Source organism: Phodopus roborovskii, unplaced genomic scaffold (assembly GCF_943737965.1).
Source record: "Phodopus roborovskii unplaced genomic scaffold, PHOROB, whole genome shotgun sequence".
In the NCBI taxonomy this organism is placed as follows: Eukaryota; Metazoa; Chordata; class Mammalia; order Rodentia; family Cricetidae; genus Phodopus; species Phodopus roborovskii.
In genome coordinates, this window is record NW_026126459.1 from 2,418,132 (window position 1) to 2,428,316 (window position 10,185).

The following is a 10,185-nucleotide window of genomic DNA, read 5'->3' on the forward strand; positions in this document are numbered from 1 at the left end:
TGAGTAATGTGGAAACCTCATGACAAATCAGAACTATATGTAAGACAACAGAGTTGATCCCATGATCATAGTATTTCCATGTAGAAGTGCAGATAACTCTGCCTTTGTGTGATGGACTCAATGCCCACAATGGTCAGGAGCATTAGTCACATTATCTGAGTGGACACAGCAGCTTTGGGATTCCAGTTTAAACAGGACCAGAAATTGACTCAGCGGCTGGTGTTCACTTGAAGACTCCACTGAGTACTGAGGGAGCTGTGAGTGAACTTTAGACAAGAGAGGATGAGGCCTCAGGTTGGTCTGACCAGCTTAGCTACCACCAAGGCCCACAGTCAGCTCTTGGCCCACCCTAGCATCCACCCCATCTACAACCTGCTGGAGCTTCTGAAAGAACTGGTCCTGTGGAACAATATCCACAAATCTCCATGACTCAGAATAACCACAGGATATCTCAGAATAGTTCTAGGGAAGATCCAGTGTGGATGATGAACCAGAAACCAGAGACCTTGAACCAGACCAGTGACTCACTGCAAAGAACATTTGCTAGTAAAGCTGATTTGAAATAAAAAAGGGTATTCTATATGGTAAAAGAAGATATGGTGGGACCCTTGGTCCTTCTGGGTGACTGCTCAGGTGTAAGGAGTAAGGTTTTTCCACCCACCACTGGTCTTGTCCTGCCACCACACCAGCCCCAAATAACACACTGAGACTCTATATTTGATATAATGCTGTTGGCCAGGTACTAGTTTCTTATCAGCTAGCTCTGTCTTAAGTATTAACCCATTTATGTTAATCTACTTATTTCCACGTGCTTTCATCTTACTGGGGAATGGGGCAGGCGTCTCGTCTCCCCAGTCTCTCCATCTTGACTCTTCCTTACTACTTCCTCTTTCCTCCTTGTCTCCTAGTCCCGCCTGTCTTGCTTTCCTATTGGCCAACAGTGCTTTATTCATTAACCAGTAAGAGAAACATATTTACAGAATGATATCTCCCATCACTCAGGGGTGAGCACTGGGCCAGAGTGCAGGTCCAATGCCCCTCCACCTCCTTAGAACTTCCTGGGTTGGCTCTGAGCATACTGGACCCGCCAATCCATGTAGGACCACCTTGAGACTGCACTCACCTGATCTTTGGGCCTCATTGCCTGCCCTCTGCCAGAGTGAGTCTGGGACCAGTTCAGGCCCAATGCCCCCACACAGATATTCTTCACTGGGAACTCTCTGGGTTAGCTCCACATCTTGCTCCCTCCTATAACCTTGCTCTAAGTGGTACAGTCCTGGTACTCTGGTTCACACACCACCCACAGCCTGCATTCCCCCTCACCCTTGGTCCTGCAGGGCCCACTGCTCGGGGTGAGCATTGGGCCAGAGTGTCAGTCGAACACCCCCTCCACCTCCATGGAACTTCCTGGGTCAGCTCGAAGCATACTACAGATACCTATGCACGAAGGACCACCTTGAGGCCACACTCACCTGATCTTTGGGCCCCATCACTTGTTCTTTGCTGGAGAAACCTCCAAGAGAACTTGGATCATCCAGAGTTACAGACATTGAACTCCTGACCCAGCTACACCCACCGGGAGAGCAGGGTAGAAAGAGAGAGACTCCACATGCATCCACGGGAAGAAGCATGGGAAGACAGCACAACAAAAAAACACCCAACAATAAAAAGACAAGCATGACACCACCAGAATCTAGGGACTCTACACCAACCAGATCTGAACACACCAAAGCAGAAATCAGAAGAGAACAACTTAAAAAATTACTTCATGAAAATGATAGAGGCCCTTAAAGATGATATGAGAAAATCCCCTAAAGAAATGGAAGAAAAAAACACAAACAAAAAATTGGAAAAAACAGAGGAAAAGACCAAGCAAAAAATGCAAAAAATGAACAAATCTCTTAAAGAAAGTAAGGAAAGCCAAGAAAAAAACAATCAAACAGATAAAGAAAACAATTCAAACAGTTCAAGACTTGAAAACTGAAATAGAGACAATAAAGGAAACACAAACTGAGGGAATACTGGAAATAGGAAAACTAGGTAAATGATCAGGAACTACAGATGAAAGCATAGCCAACAAAATTCAACAGATCTAAGAGAGAATCTCAGGTGCTGAAGATAAACTAGAGGAAATCAATTCATCGACCAAAGAAAATCTTAAATCAAACAAATCCTTAACACAAAACATCCAGGAAATGTGGGACACCATGAAAAGACCAAACCTAAGAATAATAGGCATAGAAGAAGGTGAAGAAGCCCAGCTCAAAGGTGCAGAAAACATATTCAACAAAATCATTAAAGAAAACTTTCTCAATCTGAAGAAGGACATGCCCATGAAAGTATAAGAAGCATACCAAAAACCAAATAGACTGAACCAAAAAAAATTCCCCTAGCTACATAATAATCAAAACACCTAACCTAAAGAATAAAGAAAGAATATTAAGAGCAGCCAAGGAAAAAGGCCAGGTAACATATAAAGGCAGACCTATCAAAATTACACCTGACTTCTCTGTGGAACTATGAAGGCAAGAAGGTCCAGGATAGATATACTACAAATAATATGAGTCCGTGGATGCCAACCCAGGCATCCCGCAAAACTTTCAAACATTATAGACAGAGAAAACAAGGTATTCAATGCAAACCCATATTTTCACAATACATATCCACAAATACAGCCCTACAGAAAGTTCTGGAAGGAAAACTTCAACCCAAGGAAGTTAACTACACTCACAAAGACAAAGGCAATAGCTATTCCAACTTTACCAGAACCCAAAAGAAAAAGTAGGGCAAATACACACACAATAACACCAACAGCATCAGATCTAAAACAAACAAGCATTAACAATCAATTATCCTTACTTTCCCTCAATATTAATTGTCTTAACTCAATGACAAAATGACACAGGCTAACAGAATGGATATGAAGACAGAATCCATCCTTTTGCTGCATACAAGAAACACATCTAAGCTTCAAAGTTAGACATAACCTCAGTGTAAAGGGCTGGGAAATGATCTTCCAATCAAATGGACACAATCAAAAGAGATGAAGACGGTCATTTTGTATTCATCAAAGGAGAAATCTATCAGCACCAAGTCTCAATTCTGAACATCTATGCCCCAAATACATAAAAAAAAAAAAACCCCTGCTAAAACTCAAAACTCACATAAAACCTCACACACTTATAGTAGGAGACATCAACACCATACTCTCACCACTAGACAGGACCACCAGTCAGAAACTTAACAAAGAAATTACGAACTAACAGAAGTTATGTCTCAATTGGGTTTAACAGACATCTATAGAATATTCCATCCAAACACAAAAGAATATACCTTCCACTCTGCTCCACATGGAACCTTCTCTAAAATTAACCACATACTAGGCAACATAACAAACCTCAACAGATACAAAAAAATTGAAATAATTCACTGTTTCTTATCAGACCACCATGCTTTAAAGTTGGAATTCAACAACAACACAAATCACAGAAAACCTTCAAACTCATGGGAACTGAACAATTGCACCATACCTGGGTCAAAGATGAAATAAAGAAAAAAATTAAGGACTTTCTAAAATTCAACAAGTATGAGGACACAACATACCTGAACTTATGGGCACCTTGAAAGCAGTGCTACCAGGAAAGTTCATTTCACTAAGTGACCATTTGAAGAAAATGGAAGATAACTACATTAGAGAATTAACAACACAACTGAAAGCCTTAAAACAAAAAGAAGCAAACTCACCCAGGAGGAGTAGATGCCAGGAAATAATCAGTTTGAGGGCTGAAATCAATAAAATAGAAACCAGGAAAACAGTTCAAAAAATCAATGCAACAACGAGTTGGTTTTTCAAGAAAATCAACAAGATAGACAAACCTTTATCCAAACTAACCAAAAAGCAAATAGACAACATGCAAACTAACAAAATAATAAATGAAAAGGGGGACATAACAATGGACACTGAGGAAATCCAGACAATTTTCAGATCATACTTTGAAAACCTGTACTCCACAAAATTTGAAAATTAAAAGGAAATAGACAAATTTCTGGATAACTATCACTTACAAAAATTAAATCAAGAAAAGACAAACAACTTAAATAGACCTATAACCCCTAATGAAGTAGAAGCAGTCATCAAAAGCCGTCCTACCAAAAAAAGTGGGCCAGATGGCTTCAGTGCAGAATTCTACCAGAAATTCAAGGAAGAGCTAATACCAATACTCCTCAAATTGTTCCACACAATAGAAACAGAAGGTTCATTACCAAACTCTTTTTATGAGGCCACAATCACCTTGGTACCCAAGCCTCACAAAGACACAACAAGAAAGAAAACTACAGACCAATATCCCTCATGAACATTGATGCAAAAATACTCAATAAAATACTGGCAAACCAAATCCAAGAATTCATCCCTGGGTGGATTAACATATGAAAATCTATCAACTTGATCTACCATATAAACAAACTGATCATCTCTCTAAGTGCTGAAAAAGCCTTTGACAAAATCCAACACCCTTTCATGATAAAGGTCTTGGAGAGATCACGGATTACATGAACATACCTAAACATAATAAAAGCAATACACAGTAAACCAACAGCCAACATCAAACTGAATGGAGAGAAGCTTAAGGCGAATTCTCTAAAATCGGGAGCAAGACAAGGCTGCCCACTCTCTCCATATCTTTTCAATATTGTACTTGAAGTTCTAACTAAAGCAATAAGGCAACAGAAGGAGATCAAGGGGATACAAATTGGAAGGGAAGACGTGAAACTTTCTCTATGTGCAGATGATATGATAGTTTATATAAGTGACCCAAAAAACTCTACCAGGGAACTCCTACAGCTGATAAACACCTTCAGCAAACTAGCAGGATACAAGATAAACTCAAAAAAATCAGTAGCCTTATTTTATTCAGGCGACAAAGGGGCTGAGAAAGAAATCAGAGAAACATCATCCTTTACAATAGCTACAAACAACATAAAGTATATTGGGGTAACGCTTACCAAACAAGTGAAAGACAGAGAAAGGATACAGTTGACAAAGCCAAACATCAATCCACAGACTGGGATAAGATCTTCACCAACACCACATCTGACAGAGGGCTGATCTCCAAAATATACAAAGAACACAAGAAACTAGTCAACAAAACACCAAATAACCCTAATAAAAAGAAGGGATACAGAACTAAATAAAGAATTCTCAATAGAGGAATGCAAAATGGCTGATAGACACTTAAGAAAGTGCTCAACATCCTTAGCTATCAGGGAAATGCAAATCAAAACAACTCTGAGATACCATTTTACTCCTGCCAGAATGGCTAAAATTAGAAACTCCAATGACAGTTTATGATGGAGAGGATATGGAGAGAGGAGAACATTCCTCCACTGCTGGTGGGAGTGCAAACTTGTCCAGCCATTTTGGAGATCAGTATGGTGGTTTCCCAGGAAAATGGGAATCAGTCTACCACAGGACCCGGCAATCCCCCTCTTAGGCATATACCCAAATGATCCACATCCATGCAACAAAGACATGTGCTCAACTATGTTCATAGCAGCATTATTTGTAATAGCCAGAACCTGGAAGCAACCTAGATGCCCCTCAACTGAAGAATGGATAAAGAAGACTCCCAATGACTTGACATATTTAGATGACGCCTCCTGGAGGGCATCACCCTATATGTGGAGTGGGGGGTGTGATGGGAGGGGAGTGTGGTCAGGGTTCATGGGAGAGTAAGAGAGAGGAAAAGAGGGAGGGAGGGAGGGATAGGGTACTGGGATCGATATGTAAAATAAAAATAAAAAATAAATTAATAAAAAAAGATGTAAATAAAAATTAATAAAAAAAAAAAGAAGAAGAAGACAGGGCTGGAGAGATGGCTCAGGGGTTAAGAGCACTGGCTATTCTTCCAGAGGTCTTGAGTTCAATTCCCAGCAACCACATGCTGTTCACAATCATTTGAAGTGAAATCTGGTATCCTCTTCTGGCTTGTAAGCATGTAGGCAGGCAGAATACTGTATACATAATAAATCTTTAAAAAAAGAAGATGTAAATAAAATAAAAAATAAATTAATTAAAAAAAGATGTGGCACATTTACACAATGGAATACTACTCAGTGGGAAAAAAAACAATGGAATCATGAAATTCACAGGCAAATGAATGGAACTTGAAGAAACCGTCCTGAGTGAGGTAGCCTAGTCACAAAAAGAGGAACATGGCATGTACTCACTCATATATGGATTTTAGACATAGAGCAGAGGATCACCAGCCAGAGAAACTAGGATACAAGGAGGAACCTAAGAGATTCATACAAGGTCCCTCATAGAAGGGGAAAGGAACAAGATCTCCTGAACATATTGGGAGTGTGTGTGGGGGGAGCAGTGAGTGGAGAGGGAGTTAGAAGAAAGAGAAGGGGAGGAGAAGAGAACATGTGGGACCAGGAAGTTTGAGTCAGGGGACGAATAGACAAGAGAAAAGAGAGAGAGAAAGAGAGAGAGAGAGAGAGAGAGAGAGAGAGAGATACCATATAAAAGGGAGCCATTATAGTTTTGAAGAGAAAACTGACTCTAGAGATATGCCAGAGATCTACAAGGATGACCCCAACTAACAATCTGAGCAACAGTGGAGAGGCTATCTTAAATGCCCTTCCCTGATAATGAGACTGATGACTAACTTGTATGCCATCATATAGTCCTCATCTAGTAGCTGATGGAAACAGAAGCAGACACCCACAAATAAACACTGAGTGGAACTCCTGGAATCCAGTTGCAGAGAGGGAGGAGTGATTAGAAAATGGGGTCAAGACTAGGCTATAGAAATCCACAGAGGCAGCTGACCTGAACAAGGAGTAGCTAATGGGCCCCCCAGACTGATAGCTGGGAATCCAGCATGGGACTGACTCAGAACTCCTGAACATGAGTCTCAATTAGAAGGCCTGGGCAGTCTAAGGGACCTCTGACAGTGGAACCAGGATGTATCTCTGGTGTGGGAATGACTTTGGAAGCATATTCCTCATGTAGGGATACTCCCTTAGCCTAGAGGCAGGAGGGTGGGTCTATACCCTACTCTAAATGACTTGATAGATTTTGATGATCCCTCCTGGAAGGCATTACCTTCCTTGCAGAGTGTGATGGGGGGGTCGGGGGACATGGGAGGGAAGAAAAGAGGGAAGAAGGGAGGGAGGGAGAAATGGAGGGAGAGGGAATTGGGATCGATATGTAAAATAAGAAAAAATTATATATATGATGTGTTGGAGAGGCCAGGAAGAAAGCAAAGCGAATAGATTTTTTTTGTTTTTTGTTTTATTTTTTGTTTGGTTTGTTCTTGTTTTAGTTTGTTTACTGCTTTGTTTTGTTTGGGGATGTCTTTAAAATTTTCTATTAGGGGTCACTGCAAGGGTAAAGGGAGGATATGGGAGACCAGGGGGAGAATGGAATTGGGGTGTGTGATGTGAAATTCCCAAAGAATCAATAAAGAAACTAGTTTTAAAAAAAGAAAAGGAAAGAAAAAGAATCCCTACTGAAGACAGTACCAAAAAGATACAATCAGCTAATAAAGACTGTTATCCCAGACATGGTACTTGGCACCTTAGGAAAACTTACAATGAAGATAAAATCCAAAACCCCAAGTGGACTCCCTATGCCCTCTGCTTGAGATCTCCAAGAGAGCTCGGACCATCCAGAGTTACTGACATCAAAGTCCTGACCCACCTACATCCTCTGGCAGAACAGAGTGGAGAGAGAGAGACCGCATCTGCACCCACTGGAAGAAGGAATGGGAAGACAGCAGTGCAAGAACACATTCAACAACAGAAAGACCATGACACCACCAGAAGCTAGGGAGTCTACACCACCAGAAAATACCAAAGCAGACAAGGCAGAAGAGAATGACTTAAAAACCATTTCATGAAAATGATAGAGGCCCTCAAAGAGGATATGAAAAGAATTCCCTGAAAGAAATGGAAGAAAAGACACAAAAAATTGGAAGAAATAGAGGAAAAGACGAACCAAAAAATTCAAGAAATCAACAAATCTCTTAAAGAAAGCAAAGCTGCATCGTGGCTCCCCTCATGGCTCAGGCACTGAGATGTGGAATGATAGCCCATGTTTCCTTCCTCACCCTAGTCTCGCCATCTGCAAAATCACATCACAGCCTCGGGGTACATGTGGGAATTACACAGTGATTTGAAAAATGAGTTAAGATTTGGATCTTGGGGAATGATTGTAAAACTCCAAATGGTAAAATAAATGTGCTACAAATTGCAGTGTGTGGATCCCAAGTAGTCACCTGCTCTCCATCCCTCAAACTGTGTGGAAATGGCCATCAAGTCCCAGTGACATTTGTCTATGATGAAATAGACCCCAAAAGAAAGGGTTGTGTAGGCCCCTGATGTCCAGCACCTTAGTCCCTTCTCCTAGGACAAAGCAGAGCTGTCTCATAGCCATCAAGCTGCAGGTTCTGGGAGAGCAAAGGGCTTTGTTCTGTCCATCAAAGATGCCATGAGAGTGAGGCATTAGGTAGTTGGCTCTGCCATAGAGGATGCTGGGAACTTCTTAGAGGAAGCAATGCAAGATGGTTTCAAGTAAAGGCAGACTCCTAGTACCATGCTTACCAACTTCAGCAGACTCCTACCAGCATCAACCACTCCAGAGCTCAGGACTGTGCTGAGGGTGAGGAGAGGCTGGTGTTCTTGTGGAAAGATGGGATGATCAGAACTCAGGAGCTGTGCAGAGTGATTTCTGGAAGGTTCCATCATACTCATCTTCACCACAGCTCTAGATGAGAATGTACACATTCAGTGGATTGGTTCTAGCTGTTTCTCCTAAGCACAAAAGAATTTGGGGAAGCTGCTCATTTGAGATGATAGAATGCTTGAGACATATCAGGGACCACAAAAGGAAGATGTCTGATGTGGGTGCTCACTTCACTTGAAATGAAGGAAACAGATGTAGGAGGGCAGAGGCCTAAGCTTGCCAGTCCTTGTGACCTTGTCAGTAAAGCTGGCTCTGCAGGATAAGGACAAAATCTGCCTTCTAAGATGCAAGGATACCTTTCTGGTGGTGTGGGGGGTATGTCCCACCCAACCTGTCTCTGAATTGCTATTCTAAGTGAGTCTCTGTGTGGAAACTGAGGCTGCAGGAGACAGTGGCTTGTCCAGGATACTGGAAAAGTGGCTGAGCTGTAGGTGGTAGCATTGTGTTCTCTGAGCTTCACTTGGTGTCTATTCAGCCTATGTGGGGTGAGGAAATGACAGGCTGTCTTGTGTACCGAAGTGAAGAATAGACAGACATGGACATACACCCACTTTCTGGCATCCAGCCAACAAGCTCCAGGAAGCCATTTGTCTCAACCTCTGTCCCACAGATCTCCGTGGTTACTTACTACCTGGCATTCTTTGCCCACATTCTATCTCAGGGATGCAGAGCGGTTCTTGGTGCTTATAGACCATGGTTTGTCTGTCTACCTCATTAAGGTTGGCCTGTCAGGTCTTCCCCATCCATTTGGACAAACAGGCTGCTCTTTGCCCCCCCACACACACACACTGCCTCTTTAACCATACAATGTTGTCTCTCTACTAGAAATGTGGGGTGCTGGGGGACATTTACTGGACACTAGAGAAAGGCCATATGGCTGGTCCTGGCTACCAGTACTGGGGTGCTACTGGGATCATGCCAAGTCTGCTGGTCCTGGGTGAGAGATGGCATGGGTAGGTGCTGGAGTGGTTGCAACAGGGAGCACGGCTTATGCACTGTATGGAAGCCCTTGAACCTGACACTGAAATTAATTTGTAGTCTTGACCTTTTTCCCTTCTAAAGCAGAGGCAGGAAGTTCCACTGCACTGGGAGGCTGTGCAGACAGCCTTGGTTTTGTGTCGTTTGGAGAACTCAGCACAGCTGGGGAAGGACAGGGCAGACATCATCCAAGATCCCTCAAAGCACCTACCCAGGGGACACTCATCCAAGAAGATAAGAGCTAGACCCAAGGCAGGTTCACAGCTGACCAAGCGAGCCTTCCTCTGTCCCAGTGCTAAGGATTCAGGGTCTTCTGCATGCTAAGGAAGTACTGTATCACTGAGCCACATACCCAGCACCATAGGATCGTGGAAGAATGGAACCCACAGTGCAGATCCTGTTAGCCATGTGCGGGGTCACCCAAGACTCCATCTCATCCTTCTGCCAACCATCCC